The 23,486-nt window shown below is 38.3% G+C and overlaps 1 protein-coding gene across 16 annotated transcripts in view; it reads right to left on the bottom strand.

Annotated features, from left to right (window-relative positions):
• The window catches only part of GUCY1A1 (guanylate cyclase 1 soluble subunit alpha 1), a 73,318-nt gene extending 50,766 nt beyond the window's left edge, over positions 1-22,552 (bottom strand). For 2 of the 16 annotated variants that reach the window (XM_033215553.1, XM_033215565.1), the window contains exons 1-2: positions 22,300-22,552; positions 21,842-21,915 (exon numbers count right to left, since the gene is read on the bottom strand). The gene's annotated coding sequence lies outside the window, so the exon portion shown is untranslated. Of the gene's footprint in view, positions 1-20,647; positions 21,194-21,221; positions 21,299-21,321; positions 21,775-21,841; positions 22,006-22,040 lie in introns of those variants that run through there. The other 14 variants (XM_033215566.1, XM_033215561.1, XM_033215554.1 and 11 more) reach the window with 13 other exon arrangements.
• Between the last annotated feature and the right edge of the window lie 934 nt (positions 22,553-23,486).

Below are 23,486 nucleotides of genomic sequence, written 5' to 3'. Positions count from 1 at the left end.
CAACTTCTTACAACAGCAACAAAATGATCAGTGTCTGCTCGATAACTTCAGAGCAGCCGTAAAATATTTTTTGGTATATACAACCAAAAGTAAATGCTCATTGCATGCTACAAGAGAATCATGCTGACCTAAGTTATTAAATAAATGATTGACAATTTTATTCTATCTTCTCAGAAAGATTCTGTAATGTTTTATACCTATGAAACCATTTTTTTTCATACATCAAAGTTTGTTTAAGGGAACTTTGATAATATATCAAATGCTCGTTATCCTACAACTATAGAAAACAATCTTTACCTGATGAGCATTAGAGAACATACCAAGAAAGTTATATATAAGTCAATAGTTAGAGCTATTTTTATTGAATTATAAAATAATAGAATTTGCAGCACAGCAGCAGAAAGAGCAGAAACATTCTATTTTGGTTTTATCTTATCTAATTCTATTACATAATAAGTTGCATGTCTAATTCCTTTAACGAAATATTAGAATATAAAAATTGGGTGACTATGTTGAATTTTAAACCTCATTTTCTACTCGTTAAGCCGAAACTATTTTATAAATCAAGCAAGCCTTATGCCATTGCCATTACTCACTATTTTTTATTAATTCATATTATTCCCAATGTGGAAATTTGAAAACACAACAAAATCTTGCAACCATCAAGCTTAAATAGAAATTCTGTGGTATCTGATTTTCTTTTCCTAGAATGCCATATTGGGATATGATTAGTATTTGTTATACAAGGAACCTTGTCTCCAATTACTGCTTTTATAAGCTAGCTGTTCTTCTAAATATTGATTCAGTGATTTTTTTTTTTTTTTTTTTTTTGAGACAGAGTCACCCTCTGTAGCCCAGGCTGTAGTGCAGTGGCATGTTCTTGGCTCACTGCCACTTCTGCCTCTGGGGTTCAAGCGATTCTCCTGCCTCAGCCTCCAGAGTAGCTGGGACTACAGGCGCATGCTGCCATGCCCGGCTAATTTTTTTTTTTCTTTTTTTGTATTTTAGTAGAGACCGGGTTTCACCTTATTGCCCAGGCTGCTCGTGAACTCCTAAACTCAGGCAATCCACCTGCCTTCACCTCCCAAAGTGCTGGCATTACAGGTGTGGGCCACCGTGCCCAGCAAATAATTCTTTTACCTACTTACTTTCTCAATGTCAATTTGGTAGAAAGGTTTAGGTTGTGAGCAGGTAGAGGTGAGACACTAATTGGCATGTTCACTTTAAGATATTTGTGGAACCAATATAGGTCACCCAAGGTCCAGTTAAAGTAAGAGACACAGGTATTCCTGATAAAAGTGAAGTGACTCTGGGATTGACTTGTGGAACACTTGAATTACCTTTCTGAGCAATGAGGAGATATCAAGGTCAACTCATCCTTGATGGGAAGGAAAGAGTGACCTTGTGGGTACAGAACTCACCCAATGGTAGGGGAAAGACAAACTGGCTGGACTCTAACTTGTCATATTTGTTAAGAAGATTCTGGAATAAGAGACACTACGGACTCTAACAGTTCTTCTAATTCAGCCTTTGGAAATTTTCCCAAGCTCTTTGAGAGAAAGGACCAGAAATTTATACAGCTGTGAAAACTTAAGATGTCTATGCAACGCTGGAGATAGAATCTTACCAAACCTAATCAAGAACACATTAATTGAGAAGTGTAGGCCTGGCTACAGAAAGAACAGCAAAGATAAAAAAACAAAAACAAAAACACAAGGAGAACAAAAACAGATGTATCAATGGTGGAGGTTCAGGCAGGGGAGGAGCTGTGGAAGCCGGAGCAGGGCTGAGAGAGTCAGACAAAGCTAAGCCGCCATGCAGGAGAACACGAGGAGGTCAGCGATACATAAGCATTATATGAGACCTACATTTCTATGTCCATAAATAAACTTTTATTGGAGCACAGCCACACCCACTCACTTATGCACTGTCTATGGCTACTGTGTTCAAACCGTGCAGTTGAGTAACTGCTATCGAGGTCACATGACTGGCAAAGCCTTAAGTAGCTACTATCTTGTCCTTGATGGGGTCTGTTGACTGACTCCTGCTTTAAAGAGCTGTTGGGGACATTGCATACATTATCTTATTTAATCTTCACAACAACCTTATGGGAGGGGTGTGTGAGTGTGTGTTTGTGTATTTTAGTATTTTTTACACAAGAAGAATCTGAAACGTAGATCATGTAACTTGTCCTTGGCCATAGCTGGTGAGTGGCAGAAACAGGAAATGAACCCAACCCTATCTAACTACAGAGCTCATGCTGTGGAGCTGCCTTGAGAAACCAGGAGCTTTTGACATACTATGGTGATTGCTGTTCAAGTTCCCCTACTAATAAATATAATCTGGGAAAACAAAGACTAAACTGTATCTGTTAAATTAGATTATGGAATAAAATGAAAGATCAGGTTGCTGGGCATGTCAATTAAGGTAATGAAGCTTAGATATTCCCAAAATGAAGGCAGGAGAGATGCTTTCAGGGTCCCAGTGAACTCTAAGGAGACTCCCTTTGAAATCTTCACTTTGAGCCTCTCTAGTTTTAGGGATCAGAGAAGACTTGAAAGGCAGCTAAAAAGGCTGTTGGTGTCTCTGCCACATTTAAAAGATCTTTACAACAAAGTCTAGGAATAAACTTTGGCAAAGTACGTTTCTCAGAGAAATTTTCTCTTATGACCGCAGAGAAAAGACTCATCAAAGTGAAGTTAAGTGTGAGATTGGAGGCCTGAAGACTCAGCAGATGTTTCTTTGGAGGTGGCCCAGGGGACCATGCTACTAAGGTATTAGTAATTGATGGGCAAGCAGGTGCCTTTTCTAGTTTTCAGACCAGCAGTAAAGCTCTTTCTGATTCTTAAGACAGGAAATGAACTTTTGTCACAACAATGGGACACAGATCCTTGATGCTTATGCTGGAACCAGGTTAGCAAAAGACATGTGGCAAATTCCAACACAAATTGAATTCTGCCAAGTTTTTACAGAATGATTAGTTTAGAAGAAATCATTACCAGAAATGAATTTTGACTTCTGAACATGTACTCTTCAGGTATATATTTGGATGCTTGCAAAGTCCATGTTGAGAAAGGCTAAGTCTTTTCCCATTAAATCCAAATCCACAACTATATTCTTTAAATGCCTTCTGCCATCTAATTGATTCAAAATACAGAAAGCTTAAATAAATACCAAACAATTTTTCCTATTCCTTTCAGTTCCTCTTACGTAAAAGTCAATATAAAGACAGAGTCCTTTGCATAATAGAAGTTTAGAACTGCAAGAGGAGTTAGACGTTATTTATTGCAATCCCTTCCACTTGCAGATGACCGAGTGCACACTTCAGTGATGTGGTTCAAACCCCAAAGCTCAGGAGGTGTATAGGTGAGACAGGAACACAGGCAGTTTGACCATGACCCTGGAGTTCACCCAATATATCCTGATCACCCCCTCTACTGAAAATGTTGAGAAGCCCTCCTCTCTTTTCTGGACCACCAGCCACTGCAGGGAATACTTTGAGAAAACTTGAAAACTTAGTTATTTTAATTCAAATTTCACACTTCGCCATCTTTTGAGGGTTAACATAACCACTTCCTCTCAGATCAATCAAAAGATGACCTTACGTCTATACATCATGCTAATGTTAACATACATTATAAAATTGCTTTTACTGTCTACAGTTCCTAAAATGTTGCCCCAGACTCTTTTTCATAATTTTCTCATCATCTTTTGCACTTTCTTGAGAAACTATCTCTTAGTCCCTTTTCAAATCTCTAAACACATTTTCTAAATAACCTTCCTCATTATCTTGTCTTTGACACTTAATCAAGTTTGCTATTTTCCAGCCATAATCAAACCAGCCAATGCAGGTCACAGTTTATCCAACTTTGGGACTGCCAATAATTATTTTCAGCTGAAATTGAAAGAACTACTGGCTCTAAGTCATCTTGTATAAACATGGACGTGATATAGATAGGTAAACTAAACTGTTATTATCAAATTTATTCACTTTTTTTCCATTTGTTTTCCCTGGATTCTTTGTGAAGACACAAACACACCTATGTAAATGACACACGGTTTGACAATAGATTTTTTTTGTTTTCCTATATATTCTCTTTTTCTAGCTTACTTATTATTAGTGTTGTTTTTCAACTTTTTTCAGAAAAATTGAAATCTTACTATACCTAGAGTTTATGCATTTCCAAGGTCTGTGCTTGATAAAGAAGTCAGCAATGTTCATATAATTTCCTATCCTCCTTTTTCACTATGCTGTGAAATCAGCTAAATGAAAAAAACCATCCATGTTTTCTATACTTCACTGCCTTATCAGAAGCACTTAGCACAGAATCAACCATCATTTAGCCATTCAATTAATATTAACTAATCTCAATAAAATGTATTAATATTAGGCTATTAGCTATAATCAATATATGGGGCAAAACATGAACCCAAAAAACATAAAATACAAGTAAAAGAAAGCTAAATCAGAGCTTCTAAAATGTCTTGCTTATTGGAAATAAATTTTAAAATGAGTTGTCAGTAAATCCACTTATAATCCAATCAAAATTTACTCAGCTTCATAAAAGGATAAAAATATTCCTTTCTTTAATTTTCTTCAAAGCCTGATATGAGTGGGGTATATATAAACACACACACTGAATTTTCTTTTCTTTTTTCTCTTCTCGTCTCCTCTCTTCTCTTCTCTTCTCTTCTCTTCTCTTTTTTCCCTTTTCTCTTTTTCTTTTTTTTGAGACGTCACTCTGTTGCCCAGGCTGGAGGGCAGGGGCGTGATCTCAGCTCACTGCAACCTCCATTTCCCGGGTTCAAGCGATTTTCTGGCCTCAGCCCATGAGTAGCTGGGATTACAGGCACATGACACCATGCCCAGCTAATGTTTTTGTATTTTTAGTAGAGATAGGGTTTCACCATGTTGGTCAGGCTCGAACTAACCTCGTGATCCGTCCCCCTCATCCTCCCAAAATGCCGGGATTACAGGCGTGAGCCACCGCGCCCAGCTGAATTTTCTTATATATATATAAAAGAAATTGTATTAGATAGTTAATGGCTATAGTAAAAAGTGAGAATAAGTAAAGATAGCGAGTTAATACTGTTTATAAGAAATATCAGATTTAGACAATGGTGGCAAAATAATGATCAGGGAAGTCTTCTTGGAATGTACAGAATTTGAGCTTATTTTTTTAAATGATTAAGTTTTGAAAATTAAGATTTTGGCAAGAGGCATGCCAAGAAAAAAGCATGTAAGAGCATGCTTGAAAAAAAAAAAGCATGTAAGGGCATGAAAGAGCAATGTAAGTGAAAACAAGAAATGAAGGAAATTGTGGGAAAGAGGCAGGAAAAGATGGCTACTAGATATATTATAAAATTAAAGTTGGCATGATGCGGCAACTCACTAGATCGGAGGAATAGAATGACTCTGAAGTTTTGTGTAGAATGATATAGTGCCATTCACGGAAACAGGTAACAGAAGCAGAGCTACTGGCCTGAGAGAAAGGATGTTGAATTTTGTTTTAGACACATGGATCTTGAACTGTTAGCAGGGAATCTAGGGTAGAGGTGCTTTTGAAAATTGGAGTATTTACTTCAGAAGTGTGTAATAGATTAGAGATGAATTTTTGCTCCTCCCCATAGCAGAAACCATTATAGTCAGGAGTTTAATTAAAACTGTTTAAGATCAAGAGGCTACATACATAGAGAGAAGATAACCAAATTTAGAACTCCTAGGTATCATCATGTTTAAGGACTGGAGAAAGTATTATGACTATGACAGAGAAGCAGCAATTAGAAAAGTATAATGAGAATGAATATGAAAGAGGACACGTGTTCAAGAAGAAGTGTATGTCACAAGTCTGAAGAGGGTAAGGAGGACTGAGAAAATATCATTTGATTTTTAAATTGAAAGAGGTTTATGGCTTTTAAGACAAAATTTTGAATAAGAATAGTAGACTGAAAGTGGAAGAAAATAAGGAGTTATAGTGATAAAGTACTATACTGTAACTGAGTGCAGATTACATTAAGATCCGTGGATTGGGAAACAGCAAGTTTAGAAGAAGGATTGTGAGGATATGAAATCCTTTTCTTTTGTTACCTATATTTGTAGCTTTCTGTAAATAGAAATACAATACAGAGCACAAAAATTAGCTCAAAGTACAGGGTCTTTGACTTCTGATTAAATTGCAGAAAATCACAAGAGACTTCCACTCCAACCCTAATAATGAGAACAAGTGAGCAAGCTATGCAATCATAATTTTTTTAATCCATCAGAAAGCATCTATGAAAACTATAATTATTGAGTCATACTTGATGATGAAAGACCAAACACTTTTCCATTATTATTCAGGAACAAAGCAAAGATGCCTGCTCTCATCACTTCTAATCGATATTGTACAGTTAGGTCCTAGCCATTGCAATCAGTTAAACAACGGCCAAAAGGTTGCAAGTTTATGCGTGCGCGCGCGCATGTGTGTGTGTATGTGTGTGTGTGTGTGTGTGTGTGTGTGTGTATCCAATCAACCCTTGAACAACACAGATTCAAACTCCATGGGTCCACTTATATGCAGATTTTCTTCTGCCTCTGCCATCCCAGATGTAGCAAAACCAACCCCTTATCGTCTTCTTCCTCCTACTCAAAATGAAGACAATGAGGATGAAGACTTTTTATAATGACCCACTTGCACTTAATAAATTGTAAATATATTTTCTCTTCCTTTATGATTTTCTTTGTAACATTGTCTTTTCTCCAGCTTACTTTAAGAATACAGTATATAATATATAATACATGTCAATCAACTGTTTATGTTATCGGTAAAGCTTCCAGTCACCAGTAGGCTATTAGTAGTTAAGTTTTTGAGGAGTCAAAACTTTTATATAGATTTTTGACTGTGCAGGAGTGTCAATGCCCCTAATCCCTGTGTTGTTCAAAGATTATACACGTGTATGTGCACACACACACACATATATATTTAAAATTGTCCATGTAGGAATTCCCAATGGGTCTACAAAATAACTAGAACTAAGAAGCAAATCAAGCAGTGTTTCAGGATACAAGACTGATATACAAAATTCCACTGTAACTTCTGTCCTGGTCACAAATACTGGAAAATAATTAAAAATTCATGATACTGTCAATAATATAAAATACTTAGCAATAAATCTAACCAAAGGCTTACAAGACTCTTACACTGAAAACTACAAACATTCATGAGATAAGTTAAGGAAGGTCTAAATATATGGAGAGATATATACCATGAATAATATTGTTAGGCTACAAATTTTCTCTAAACTGGTTTATAGATTCAGTGCAATTCCAATCAACATCCCAGCCATGATTCTAGTAAAAATTGACAAAATGAGTCTAAGATTTCACTGACGACATATGATAGCCAAATTAATATTAAAGAAGAAAAATAGTGCTGAAGGACTTATATACCTGCTTCAAAACTTAAAAAGTTAAAGTAATCAAGAGAGTGAGGTATCAGTTTGAAAGGAGTGACACAGAGATCGATAGAGATCCACAACTGCATTTTCAACAAAGGTGTCAAGGCAATAAAATAAGGAAAGAAAATATGTTTGTTTGTTTTTTAATAAAAATGCCACTGGAGCAACTGGAAATCCATATAGAAAAAGAAATAAACTTTTATCCACACATCATACTCATACAAAAATTAAATACTAATGAACCATGCCATGGTTTGGATATTTGAATCTTCCAAACCTTATGTTGAAATCTAATCTTCAATGATGAATGTGGAGTGGATTTGGGAGATGTTTGGGTCACTGGACAGATCCCTCATGAATGACTTGGCACCGTTCTCATGATAGCCAGTGAGTTCTTCCTCTACTAGTTTCTTCAAGCGCTGGCTGTTACACAAGAGCCTGGCATCTCCTCTCTCTCTCCCTTGCTTCCTTTCTCTCTGAGTAATCTCTGCACACGCTGGCTCCCCTTCATCTTCTGTCATGAGTGGAAGCAGCCTCATGCTCTCACTAGAAGCAAATGCGGGTGCCACGCTTCCTGTACAGCCTGCAGAACACTGAGCCAAATAAACTTCTTTTGTAAATAAATTGTCTAACCTTGGGTATTCTTTTATAGCAAAATAAACAGACTAAGACAGATCGTAAATCTAAATACAAAAGTTACAACTATAAAATTTACAGAGGAAAAAAAAAGAAATTCTTTGTGATCAGGTTTGAAGCAAAGATGTTTAAATTAAAAAAAAACACGAAATATTTAAAAAGAGCATGATAAAGTGGACTTCATCAAAGTAAAAAAATACTTTGGCTCTTTGAAAGACATTATTACGTAAACAAGAACACAAGTCACATACAAGAAGAAAATATATGTAACACACAACATCAAAGGAGTTTAATCCAGAATATACAGTTTTCCAACTTAGTAAGAAAATAAAGATGGATTAGAGACTTAAATGTTAGACCTAAAACCATAAAGTCCCTAGAAGAAAACCTAGGTAATACCATTCAGGACATAGGCATGGGCAAGGACTTCATGTCTAAAACACCAAAAGCAATGACAACAAAAGCTAAAATTGACAAATGGGACCTAATTAAACTAAAGAGCTTCTGCACAGCAAAAGAAACTACCATCAGAGTGAACAGGCAACCTACACAATGGGAGAAAATTTTTGCAATCTACTCATCTGACAAAGGGCTAATATCCAGAACCTACAAAGAGCTCAAACAAATTAACAAGAAAAAAACAACCTCATCAAAAAGGGGGCAAAGGATATGAACAGACACTTCTCAAACGAAGACATGCATATGGCCAACAGACACATGAAAAAATGCTCATCATCACTCGCCATCAGAGAAATGCAAATCAAAACCACAATGAGATACCATCTCACACCAGTTAGAATGGCAATCATTAAAAAATCAGGAAACAACAGGTGCTAGAGAGGATGTGGAGAAATAGGAGCACTTTTACACTGTTGGTGGGACTGTAAACTAGTTCAACCATTGTGGAAAACAGTGTGGCGATTCCTCAAGGATCTAGAACTAGAAATACCATTTGACCCAGCCATCCCATTACTGGGTATATACCCAAAGGATTATAAATCATGCTGCTATAAAGACACATGCACATATGTATTTAGTACAGCACTATTCACAAATAGCAAAGACTTGGAATCAACCCAGATGTCCATCAGTGACAGACTGGATTAAGAAAATGTGGCACATATACATCATGGAATACTTTGCAGCCATAAAAAAGGATGAGTTTGTGTCCTTTGTAGGGACATGGATGCAGCTGGAAACCATCATTCTCAGCAAACTATCGCAAGAACAGAAAACCAAACACTGCATGTTCTCACTCATAGGTGGGAATTGAACAATGAGATCACTTGGACACAGGAAGGGGAACATCACACACCAGGGCCTATTGTGGGTAGGGGGGAGAGGGGAAGGATAGCATTAGGAGATATACCTAATGTAAATGACGAGTTAATGGGTGCAGCACACCAGCATGGCACATGTATACATATGTAACAAACCTGCAAGTTGTGCACATGTACCCTAGAACTTAAAGTATAATAATAATTTTAAAAGGAAACATTCCATTTTAAAATGGGCAAAAAATCTGAATAGGCAATTCATTAAAGAAGATAAACAGTCAATAAATATTTCTTCATATGCTCAATATTATTAGTTATTAAACAAAAACTCATTAGAATGTCTAAAATTCTAGAGTTTGGCAATGTCAAGAGTTATTGGCAATGTGGAATAACTAGAATTCTAATAGAATACTGGTGGGAATGGAAAACAGTTTGGCAGTTTCTTAAAATGCTAGACATTTAACAAATGATATTGTTCATGAGCAAAACCTGGGTAATTCACAAATCATCAGGAAAACTTACAATGTGGGCAGAAAGGTTACCATAGTAATTACCACAGTAGGTAAAAGTGTGAACCCTGTCTAGCTACAAATACTGATTCCATTATTAATTAAATGTATGACATTTAGGCAAGTGACTTATCTATTCTGTGTATCATCAATTTTTTCATCTGTAGAACTGTGATGAGAATATAACATTCCTCAAGGGATTTGATTAAAGTAATGCAGTTGTATTAATGCTTGGAATGTAATATGTACTTAAGAAATGTTCACTATTATTAACTGGACTCGATATAAAATTATTGTAAAAACTTTTGTGTTTACCTTGTTCAAGACACATTTGAGTTAAAGCAGCATTTCTTGAAATGTGGTTTGCAAACTCTTGGGGATGTCCTGAGACCTTTTCAGAGGATCTGCAAGGTCAAAACGATTTTCATAACAATGCTCTAATATTATGCACCTTTTTCATTCTCATTCTCTCACAGATTGCGGTAGAGGTCTCCAGAGACTACATGACATGTGATGATGTAATCATTCTAATGGAATTTATATTTGTGTAGAATTTTCTAAATTAGTAGGTTTAAAGTATAAGTGTACTTTTTTTTTGTTTGTCTGTTTTTGTTTTTGTTTTTGTTTTTGTTTTGAGACGGAGTCTCGCTCTGTCACCCAGGCTGGAGTGCAGTGGCCGGATCTCAGCTCTCTGCAAGCTCCGCCTCCCAGGTTCACGCCATTCTCCTGCCTCAACCTCCCGAGTAGCTGGGACTGCAGGCGCCTGCCACCTCGCCTGGCTAGTTTTTTGTATTTTTCAGTAGAGACGGGGTTTCACCGTGTTAGCCAGGATGGTCTCGATCTCCTGACCTCGTGATCCGCCCTTCTCGGCCTCCCAAAGTGCTGGGATTACAGGCTTGAGCCACCGCGCCCGGCCAAGTGTACATTTTTGGAGATTAACGCGCTTTGTTCTCAGAACTTCTATTTTGATTTTTCCTAACTATCGGGGTACTTGCTATAATGTTTGTAATTTCATTATTGTCTAATAATTTATTATTTTGAAAACTTGAAGTTTTTCTTGGTCTTAAATATAAACATAAGAAGTAATTCCACTTTGCTAAATTTTTTAGATAAACAGTTATTATTTTAGATTTTAATATTTATTCTAATTTAAGACTAAGTCTATTGATTTTTTCACATATATTATTTATATATATATACATATATATACACACATACATATATACACACACATTTTTATTTAAATGGAATCTCGCTCTGTCAGTCAGGCTGGAGTGCAGTGACACAAACTTGGTTCACTGCAACCTTCGCCTCCCAGGTTCAAATGATTCTCCTGCCTCCGTCTCCAAAGTAGCTGGGATTACAGGCACCCACCACCATACCTGGCTAATTTTTGTATTTTTCGTAGAGATGGGGTTTCACCATGTTGGACCAGGATGGTCTTGAACTCCTGACCTCAGGTGATCTGCCCACCTTGGCCTCCCAAATGCTGGGTTTCAGATGTGAGCCATGGTGCCTGCCTGGCCTGATTTTTTTCTTATATTAGGATGGATTCTTGGTTTAAAAAGAGGCAAGTAGACAACGTTTTCAATCCACAGCTGCACTATCTAGAACTGCCATTGTGAGCTTATAGCTATCCAATACTAAAAACTTCCTGATGAGATCAGTGGTGATAGTCATGAAGGCTAACTTCTGACACTGTATAATAAAGTGTGTCACCATTTGGAAAATGTGTAAATTTCAATGGACCAATGTTTTCCAAATGACCATGATGCTACACATAAGCTGATGAACAAAATCACGTATGAATAAAGGATCTATTCCCAAGTATTCTTCAGGACCTTTCTCTTATAATCACATTACCTAGTCTTCCCTTAGAATCTTTCGTCAACTCATCTGATTATTTATTCACTCATTCATTCATTCACATATGCCAAAAATATTTATTAGGCACCTATTACTGCATTCTAAAGGATGAGATCTCAGGTATTAAAAACAAAAGCAAATAAATAAAAACAAGACAATCCTAGTTCCTTAAGGAATGTTTTGAGTAAAGGTTGGGGTGGACAGACTTAGACCACACAAACTCAGTTCAGTGTGATGTCATGACACGGTGTGATGGGAACATGAAGAATCTGCATGTGCCCCTGTACAGTACATTGGTAAACATGTCCTTGAAAAAGTGACACTTAAGGTGAGCTTTGTAGAATAAACAGAAAATAGCAAGGCAGAGAAAACAAAATAAGGCATTGCAGGAGCAGAAAAATAAATGCAAAGACACAGACTTGAAAACAAAAAAAAGGTTGGGAGTAAATTGCAGCTAAGACAACGTGACCATTACACACTATTCAAGGAAGAGAATGATGAAGAATAAAGCTGCAGTCAGGCAGGAAAATACAGCTGTCAGATTACCCACGTAAGTGATAAACACTGCATGACTCCTACACCACTGAAAATGAGTTTTAACACATGCTCTGCAGCAAAAATTCTTGAGACTTAGAGTCACTGGCCAATTAGTATTTATCAAGGACAGTGAATGTAAATAGAAACATACCAAATAACTTTTCACTGTGTACAAAATAGATGGTGACAACATGCAACTACTAATTTCCAGGACATGCTAAACAGATCCAGTGTTAAGATAAAAATAACTAAACTGATTTTCCTCTGGTTTGATTTAGGTAGATAATCAAGGCCACAACATGCCAACGTGGAAAAATGTCCTAACCATCCCTAGGAATGAAGAAAACTAATAGGCAACAAAAGTGTAAAAAAACAGCTCTTCTTAGGACATTCTTTTCTTTCTTTTGGTCTTCCTCTTTCTATTTAAGCCCTGTATGGTTGCCCAATACACCCTATTTAGGTCTCGTTTTCTTATCTATGCCCCACATACTGAGCCTTTCAGTTTCCTTTTTCTCTTTACTTTAAAAAGCTATGTCCAAGTGTCATGCTCTTGATTGAAGGCAGAAGACAACATAATACAAGTAACCACTGCTATTGGGCAACCAGGTTGTGCTGCTCTTCATGGTAAAACAGGTGTCTTATTGACTCCGGGAGATACTCCAAAAGATTACATCAACCCAAAGGAGATTTAGGCCATAGGGCAGGACCAAGTAGGAGAGCAATTTTTGTGGAAGGTGGCCTTGCAATATCCCTCATATACAGCTTTCTTGCTCTCAGCAGGCAAGTCATAAAGGCTTAGGTGGTAACCAGTCTAGGCTAAGGCAAACTCTCATAGCTTCAAAGAGGAGAAGAAAGAGAAGAGAAGAAAAGCAGTGACTTTAATTAGGATAATTTGCTCTCCAAAGTATAAACTCTTATGGGCTTATCACAGCTCTCCTACATACCACTGCTGGATTTTTGTTAGCATAAGATCAAACAACAAGGGTTTATGAATTATTCTGAGCCAGTCACACAGAAAAGAAGCAGAAATAGATGCTGTGGTGTATTAAATTGTTATTTGGGATACAGCTGGACAAAGAGGAATATGACTTACAATTAGTGACTGCAAATATTTTAAAACATTAAAAGAGATAGAATTTTACCCAAAGATGTTTGTTTTCACTGGGAAGCCTGCCTTTTGCTAATCATATTTACAAATGTATAGTGCTAATCTAATATATGAATATCTTGCTTTACAACTCGTATACTGACAATTTTATTGCATTTATCCAAATTTCCTTCAATGCTACATTTGTAATTCTCTAAATACTTCACATATAGTGCTAAAGATCTTGATATGACTTTATGCTCACAAATACACAATTTAAAAGTTCATGTTATACTACGGAATACTGAAATTCCTTGTCACATATTTTATTAACTTAATATTGTAATAAAAACCACATATCACTTAACTGCTTATAATGAGCATATTTGAAGCTGCAAAGTGATTGCAAATTGAAAACAATAAGCAGCTAAAAATTCCGGTGCATATACTGTCACACACCAAATAACAATGTTTCTGTCAGCTATGGACCACACACACAATCATGTTCCCATATGATTATAATGGGGCTGAAAAACTCCCATTCCTTAGTGACTGGCAGCCATTGTAATGTCATAGCACAATGCATAGCTGAAATGCTCGTGGAGATGTTCGTGCAGGCAAACCTACTGTGCTGCCAGCCATATAAAAGTATAGTACATACAATTACGTACAGTATATAAAACTCGATAGTGATAATAAAGTACTATTTTATTGGTTTATGTATTTACTATACTATACCTTTTATTGTTAGAAGGTACTAGTTTTACTTAAAAAAATAAGTTAAGCGTAAAACAGCCTCAGGCAGTTTCTTCAGAAGGTATTCCAGAAGAAGGCATTGTAATCATAGGCGAGGACTGCTCCATGCATGCTATTGTCCCTGAAGATCTTGCAGTGAGAAAAGATGTGGCAGTGGAAGACAGTGAAACTGAAGATCCTGACCTTGTGTAGGTCCAGGCTAAGGTGTGTGTGTTTTGTCTTTATTTTTAATAAAAAAGCTTAAGACATAAAAAGAAATAAATTTTAAAAAGAAAAAATCTGTTAGAATAAGCGTATAAAGAACGAAAATCCTGGACTTGTAATCCAACCCTTCTTTATTTTAAACATTTTTTTACAAGTATTCTCCATATAACTTCACTGTTCCAAGTAGGCTTATCATAGCACACCCACCCTTCCTTCCTTCCTTCCTTCCTTCCTTCCTTCCTTCCTTCTTTCTGAGATGAGATGGAGTCTCCCTCTGTCGCCCAGGCTGGAGTACAATGGTGCAGTCTTGGATCATTGCAACCTCCGCCTCCCGGGTTCAAGCAATTCTCTGCCTCAGCCTCCTGAGTAGCTGGAATTACAGGCACCCACCACCATGCCCAGCTAATTTTTTGTATTTTTAGTAGAGACGGGGTTTCACCATCTTGGCCAGGCTGGTCTTGAACTCCTGACCTCAGGTGATCCGCCTGCCTCGGCTTCCCAAAGTGCTGGGATTACAGGCGTGAGCCACCACGCCCGGCCATAGCACACATTTTCACTGAGTGCTTATGAGCCATTGAGCACTTGTATTCGATGACTGTGTATAAAATGGAGAACTAAACAGAAATGGTACCTCTTTCCACAAGTATCAGTATAATAGTAAAAATTCAGCAAGTAATTATTCATATCATAATAATTCTACAGAGGAAGCACAGTGTGTTACAGAAAAACATAATAAGGCATGCAATTTAGGCTTGGAAGGTCAGGGAAAGGTTTTAAGAAGCAGAGCTCAGTTTGAGATCTACAAGATGAGTAGGTGCGGGGCTCACAAAGATTGAACAAGGGGAAATGAAAAGCTAGTAATGGAAAAGTGGTGTTCTCCACAAACAAATACTTCAAAGCTGTGGCTTGGGAAGGCTCAGCATTGCCTGTTCTGCCATACACAGGGCACACATACACACACCAAATACACACACACACAGCCCCAACACATCTGTTCCCTGCAGTGAATCCTTTCCTTTCCTCTGTCTAGAATACTCTTCCTACTATTTGCCACATTTGAATCCTACAGGTCCTATGATGTCCAATATCCTGATCTTGTTTTAAAACCTCAGCTAAGTCTTAGATCTCCTCTGGAAAGCCTTACTCAATATTTCCATCTTACCAAACTCTCTTCCTTCTCCTAACTTCTTTAAAACTTATTAAAACTATTCTACAAATATTATGTTCATTTTTAAGTGCTGACATGTGTAATTCTGAGACTATTTCTTAGTTTTGTTCATGCAGACTTTAAATTCCTTCAAGTCAAGGAGTGTGTGTCATAAACTTTGCTTTGTATCTTCCTCAGTGACAAGCATAATCCATAATAAACTTTATTGAGAGAAGTACAAAATAGCAGCTGAGTCTCTAAGAAGAGTGTTATAAAATGTAAAACATAAAATAAGCTGAAGCTTACAAAAACAAGAAAACACATCCTTTTAATTCTTGCTATGATTGCCAGATAAAGTGGTGGTGATGGCATTTTTATTAGATGTAGGAAGAGTGCACTGGATAAAAATATTCAAATCACAGTACATGAACAAACAGGCAGAACCACTCTGCTCTTGTTTTTTTTCATATCCATTCCTTAAGAAAATAATATCCATACTTATAAAAGTAGGACAAAACTAAAAATAACAAATGTAAGGCCCAGAATATAGAATGATATCAAATATTCTAAATGAGTTTAAATCCATTAATTTGGAGAAATTACACTACAAAATATTGAAAGCATATATTGATAAGATAAAGGAATTGTTACAGTAATCTTTAAAAATATTATGGTGAGGGCCGGGCGCGGTGGCTCAAGCCTGTAATCCCAGCACTTTGGGAGGCCGAGACGGGCGGATCACGAGGTCAGGAGATCGAGACCATCCTGACTAACACGGTGAAACCCCGTCTCTACTAAAAACACAAAAACTAGCTGGGCGAGGTGGCGGGCGCCTGTAGTCCCAGCTACTCGGGAGGCTGAGGCAGGAGAATGGCGTAAACCCGGGAGGCGGAGCTTGCAGTGAGCTGAGATCCGGCCACTGCACTCCAGTCCGGGCGACAGAGCGAGACTCCGCCTCAAAAAAAAAAAAAAAAAAATTATGGTGAAGAGAAGTGTTGACAGAGTCCAACCATTGCCTCAATTTTCAAAATTGGGAAGGTGGATTCCATCAGCTACAATGTAGAGAGCTGGACATTAATTGCAGGAACTATTCCAAAGAGATGATTAAAAACATGGCATGCAAGCATTCAAAATGTGAAGTGCTATTATCTACAAGATAGCTAAAGAGAGGTCACATGAACCTGTCCTTATCAACTAACCTAGTTATCTCCTTTTGTTTTTAATAGCAGTTACTTGACATCTATTCTGCAGAAAGTAGAGACTCATTTCTGGGAGGAATTTGACCAAGTCTGTCTCAGTATACTCTCTTAAGCCACACAAAGGAATGTAAACTTCAAAGAGAATTATTCGACTATATAACTGGTTGAACAGCCTGATAAAGAGGAATAATTTATGAACTAATGTAAAGCAGGAGTCTAACGTAAAGGAAGGTATCTAGGAACATGCCAAAGGTAGTTCCAGTTCAGCATCGTAGATAGTTACTTGGATGAAGATGTTAATTATATCCTGCTAATTCCCCTAAATTGGTGAAAATGGCTAATCTGTATCAAGGACTCAGAATCCAAGAAGACCTTGACTTTCTGGAACAACAGGCTAACTAAAGGTAACAAATTTAATTGCAGTAAGTATTTGTAAAAAGTCCCAAATCAAGTGGTCAAACAAAAAATTTGGTGGGGAAAAGAAGTGTATTTGCAGAAGAATGTGCAAAAGAGATACACAATTAAACAGTGTTGAATGAGTGAATAAAAAAGGGAGGGAAAGAGTAGAACAGATTTCAGGTTGATTTACTATATGATGTCCAGAGAAGATAAATATATCAGAGGACAGTCCTCTGTGTTCGACTCTGGGGATCATACTTTAATAAAAACAGAAGCGCATCCAAAATAGAAAAGCCCTGGTAACAATGAGACTCTCAACCCATGGTAAATAAGCATGGGTTGAAGAAACTGAATATTATCTTAGACACTATTAAGAGTTGTTAGATGTAAAAGCATTTTGTATAATACTCTAAGAGGTAAAATTAAAGATATAAATATCATAGAGGCAAATTCAATAGCTGAATATAAGAAAAGAGTTCTTATGCTCAGAGCTGGTCAAGGAAATGCCTACCGTATTCAATATGAGTGTTGACAAATAATTTGCCAAAACTGACCTTAACATCCTCTGTGAATTAAAAAGTATGGTCCTCTGCTAAGAATGAAGAGTGGAGATAATCTGGGTAGACTAGAAAACCTGGAAAAATCCAGAATATGTACCATGGAGAATTTGATATGAAATTAAGAAAGAATAAATAACTGCATAGCTCTGCTGAGTATCCTCTAAGCTGACATTGGAGTGAAGCAACTGGTAGTTGGCCACAGGATACAGTTATGTCTCTTTGTTCAGCTAAACCAACAGCAAGGAAGGTAAAGCAAACATTACAAGTGAAGCTGACATTGGGAAGGCAGGTTCTTGTAGGTCTAATGGTAAGAGATTTAAGGGTTGGAACAGAGTTAAAATTGTTGGTGAAATAAATAACAGTTTACAAGCAATTCTGAAGAGGCTACAAACTATATGACAGAAGAGCACATAAGGGGCTCTGTTACCAAGACCATAGCTCCATGTGGTAGCATCAAGGCATAAACAAGCCTTAATTTAAGAATGACAATGACAGCAATGTTAAGCTCTTTAGACACCTACTATGCACCAAGCAGTATGGATCCAACATTGGATATCGTTAAGGAGATTTGAGTTTCGTGGGAGATGCAGACATTTAAACAGGTACTTTCAATGACATGTGACATAGCAAAAGAGGATAAATAGATAGGCTGAACCGAGAATAAAAAGGTCAGGATTAAGAAATGGGTCTGCCCCATTAGCTTCCTCCAAGAAGGTGTTCACTCTCAAAGCCATTGTCTCCTGTCGACTTCCTGCTAATTCTTAGTGTGGTGAGATAGAGGACTCGGTATGTGAGTTCATTCATGTGAGTTGGCCTCAATTTTATAAAAGGGAGGATTTGTTTTAATGAAACATTATTAATGGCCAGAATGCATGCCATATAAGAGAAGTTAGAAACTACAGGCTGTGAGGCACATTCTTGTGGCAAGGAAGAGCCTGCTACAGAATCTCTCAAGTTTTAAGATGTAGCCATTCTCTCCTACTGTGGGCTGAGGGGGAATTCCACTCTACAGCTCTTCCTTCACTCCTCCCAAACAACTCTGTGCATCCTCTGTAAGCCTTCGAGGCTATAGGAAGATGAAGCCTATTGGCATGAATCCAGGAAAGAAGAAAAAATACATATATAATAGGTAAGACATTTCAAAGTTCTGAAAGAAAATAAAAGAAGCAGATATGATTCAGGATAGCCAGGACATTACTTCACCCCAAGTAAATCAACTAGTAACTAAACATTGACAAAAGCTCTTCTTGTATCAAGTGAAGATGTAGACACCCAAAACAAACTATCGCAGAATGAATGTACATGGCCAAGAGACAAAAATATTTTTAATTATTGATACTTTAGGAAAAAAATATTTGTTTTTACAAATGTGCAGAAAAGTAATAAATAGAAATGTTTAAGAAAAGTGGCTTGGGTAAATATGTTTAATTAACCAGTGTAGAAATCAGTGCCATCAAAATGGAATCTTCTCACAGATAAAAGCCAAGCAACTTCTTAGTGAATCTGACACAGAAAAAGTATTTTGAATAACAACTTCCTCCAAAATTTTTTCCTGTTAGTGGACATACTTTTTGACTTGTATTATTGAAATATTGCTTTACCTTTCCCTTCCTTTCCCCTTACTTGTAGAGATTCGTTCTGATGGCTAATTTGATGTTTATTTAGTTCTGTAAAAAGGTTAATTAGAAATTATGGGGGTACAGATCATGTTATTTTAAACTAACCTGTAAAGAAATAAATATTCTCCTCAGTCCACACTAATTAATTGTTAGCACATGTAAATGCAGGATTTAATTTCCCTTGTATAGTTTCTGAAAAAATTCGAAGTTACACAATATCTCAATTTGTCAATAAAAGTGATGTTAGATACAGATTTAATTGCTTTCAATTTCTTTTGAAAAATATCTATGACAAAATTCTTAAAACTCGGTCACAAAATATTTTATTAATTTTTTTGTAATAGATACACTTTAATTTTAATATTATCACTTAAGTTTGTAGTGAAATATTAAAATAGCTTTTCAAAATGTCTTAAGAAAGATCCCTTAATAAGTCACAGTTGTAAGAGTTATAAGTACTACGCATTGTAAAGTTTTCCATACTTTTTTAGTTTTTGGTATTGCCATAAATAAATAAAATATTTTTACATTTCCTTCCTCATTCTCCGAATGACAGAAAACTATTTTAATCATGTTATTTAATACCTGAATATCTAGAAGCAAGACCTTTAAGGGGCTATTTATATTTCATAAATTATGAGACACCATACCAAGTATAAATACTTTATATTTTGATTGGATTTCAAAGACAAAATATGATTTTTATTTTCTGTCATATAATAGAAAGCGATCTTACAATATAAAGTATAAATATACCTTATAGATATAAATATAAGGCCATTTACTAATTACAAATTTCTACTAAATAAACTTCAGAGACCTGTTTCCTAATACATAAAAATTCATACATCTGGTCTATTTTATGTGAAACATTTAACTACTGTAACACCATTTAACTGTTCTAGAATTTTCCTTCTAGCCTGTGTCTGCAGGCTGTACGTAGAGAGCCTGTTGTTTTAAGAAGAAAAAGTGTGGCTTACGTGTTTTTACCCCGTGGTCCTTAATTTTCTATTAGGGCACAGGTCCCTTTTGGATATTTAACTCTCTACTGTCTCCCTTAAAATGCAGTCACTCTAATGTTTAAATACAATTTTAGGGACTTCACGGCCCCTTGAAGAAGATCCACAGACCCAGTTGTTTAATGGCTGAACAAAGCATAGACTGCATAGACAACTTACACTGAAGGAATAATAAAGCTTATATATATAACTTTCAGACAAATCAAGTGTTGCTTATTTTGGTTACATCATTGCTATCATAACGTGTTGATTTTTTAGCACTGTACATAATAGGATACCTGAAATTATCACTCTGAAAGAAAAAAATATGTATAGCCATTTTAGGAAAAGCAACAGACAACTTCTACATTACAAACCAAGACAAAAAAAATTACATCAAGTGCTTCAACGCTTACCTATATGTAACAGGAAAGTTTGATGTTCCTACAAAGACAGTCCTAGTAAGTGGCAGAGATGTAATGAAATCAAATCAATAATTCATTAAATAGGCATTTAGTGAAATCACCATAGGAGGACTGATCCTAAAACATCACTACTGCTACGTTATAAATGAAGTTCAAATGACATTAAAAAAAAAAATCTATCCTATTTAGAACTCAGCACTGCTTCCATAGGTTGGAAATCAAGATGCCTTCAACCAGTCATCGTTAAGTGAGCTGTACAATCTTCTGGCTTACTTCAGAAGATGTAAACTGTTTATGGAGTGCAAAATGAAAGAATAACCATGTGAAAATCAGTGAGCAAAGAAAGCCGCACGAAATCCATAGCCTGAAATCACATGACCACATTGCAACGCAGCCCCTACACCATTGTCACTGTCAGGCAGCTGGGGTGACAGGGTGTAGATAGGCGCGGAGACCGCGGTGGTCCCCTGCTCACGGTTTCTCCAAGAGCTGCAGTCCTAACGAAAACAGAAATGGGACTGCCAAGCAGTAAATCATAGTGTCTCTTTCGCACACACGCGCACACCTCGGGGAGCTGCTGGGCAGCCGCTGGAAGTTAGCCGGCTGCCTTCTCTGGGCAGCCCGGCGATCGCAGCGTTTGCTGTGGAGGAGGACGCGCCTCTTACCCACGCCGCAGCTGGCCGGGTGAAGTTGCCCTGAAGCCTGCCGCCGCCTCCAGCCCTGCTGCCTCCGGGGTCCAGGCATCCCCCTGCTGCGCCCGCTCGCTCGCCTGCCGGCGCGCTGGAGGCCGCAGCGCTACATGGGGCTGGCGGGCTCTGCGGCCCGGGCGCCCTGGCCGTGGGAGAGCAGCGGCCCCAGCGCGCCCCGCGCGTTCTCACGGCCCAGCCCCGCGAGCGCAGCAGCCGGCGCGGCGCTGCCCCGAGCCCACCCCCGTCAGTGCTCCTCCTTCGGGCGCCGCGGGTCCCGAAGGGCCCCAGGCCCTGGGCCGGTCCCCCGGGCGTCGTCTCCTTTCCTCTCGCTCCTCCCCAGCGTGGGAACCCGGCCCTGGCTCCCCAGGGCTGGGCAGCTAGGAGAGTACAGAAGGTTTCTCAGGAGAGGAAGGAGACCCAGCCCAAGCCGGGGTCCCGGAAGAGGGACCGCCTGTCTGAAAAGCCCCGACCGCGTGGGGATGCAGAGACCACTTACTCGGTGGCTTCGCACACCTCGGGGCTGGGCTTCCGGATCTCTAGCACCTCCAGGGTGCCCCTCGCAAATCCGCACTGCGAAGGGAGAAAGAGAGCGGGCGTCAGGGGTGGCAGGCGGTGAGCGGGAGAGGGGACCCTGCAGTGGCACCTGTGGGTCCCAGCGCGAGTGCACCCTGGGCACTCGCGGCAGCGGCACTTACGCTTGGATCGCTCGTGTCTACCTGCTCAACAGGCTGGGCGGGACGCTGCGTGCCTCGGAAACTGTATCGCCCGCGTCGCTCCCAGACAGTCCTCCTTGCCTTTGTCTCTCTGTGTCTGTCTGTGTCTCCCTCTTTGATCACCCCAAAGGAACCCTTGCAGTTCCTTTCCATAAGCCATTCGATTTTTTCAAACCTCTCCCCGCCTCCTCCCCTTCTCTGCACCGAAAGACTGAAAAAGAAAGTAGCAGCGAAAACGCACCATGGTGAGATCACGCAGGGCTGGGGTCCCTAGGCTCCAGGCGCTCCCTCCCCCACAGGTGTCCTCCGCCTGGGTTTGTTCCAGACTGCTCGCTGCTCTAGCGCAGGAAAAGTGTAGGAAAACTCTGCACTGAAACCTGCTTCTGGAAAACTGACTCTGCGCTGAGTCCCACCCACCAGGCTCAGACTAGGGCAGGGGAACTGAGTCCTGGTCTCTGCGGCCGCCCAATCGCCATACCAGCAATTACTGTGTGGAGACAGAGACCTGGGGCAGGGGACAAAAAAAAAAAAAAAAAAAAGAGAAAGGCAAAAATTGGAGGGGACTCCAGGAAAATTTGGCACACTTAAAAGGAAAAACAAAAACATGTCTTCTCCACTATGCACTGGTCCAGAGAAACTGTAGTTTTTCACAGTTAAAAACTCCAACATTTCTGCTGGGAAGTTGACATCTGTGCTGATGACATTCTTGTCCTGGTTTTCAGATTTGAAGCCAATCTACTCATTTGCAGATGCAATTTTGTGGTTACAGAGATTTTACGTATTTTCAGTAAGGTCTGGCTTCTGCCTGATTCAATGCATTTAGTTCTATTTGTTACCTATGTGTGTGTTGTGATACTATGCTTTTAGTCACCTTTCTGACTTAAAAAAATCCCATTATGCTGTTCCATTGTGAATTAACAATTAATCATGATCTTTATGTGATCCCTTTTCAATTCAGTTCAATTCATGGTTATCTTCGTCTTTTATATCTTCCCCAAATACACCATCTAATCTGGTCCCATTTTAAGCTCATCACATTTGCAGACTTTCTCCCAGTCTTGCATACTGTGCTTGCCTCATAGTGAACATTAATCAGAATCAGGAAAAAAATACATTTAAATAAGTCAGAAACAGTTAAGAAAGTCAGCAGTATAAGCACAGGTAGCCACAGAAACTTTTGCCTTCCTGCCATCTCAGAAACTTCTCTTCCTCTACATTTAACCCATGATACTCTCTTAGATCAGCAGGACATTTGTACTAAGAATATTTAGAAATTCAGATTTAGAAGGAAACTTTAAAAAAATACACAGTAATTCAATAGTAAAAGGAAGAGGGAAGTCATACTATTTTTAAGTAAATTAAATGTTACGAACATTCAGAAGAAAGTGAGATATTGTCTGACAGTGTTCATAAAGGAACAGTATTAGA

This window comes from Trachypithecus francoisi, unplaced genomic scaffold, assembly GCF_009764315.1.
Source record: "Trachypithecus francoisi isolate TF-2019V2 unplaced genomic scaffold, Tfra_2.0 Lachesis_group1, whole genome shotgun sequence".
NCBI lineage: Eukaryota > Metazoa > Chordata > Mammalia > Primates > Cercopithecidae > Trachypithecus > Trachypithecus francoisi.
This window is presented reverse-complemented; position numbering and strand designations above follow the sequence as displayed.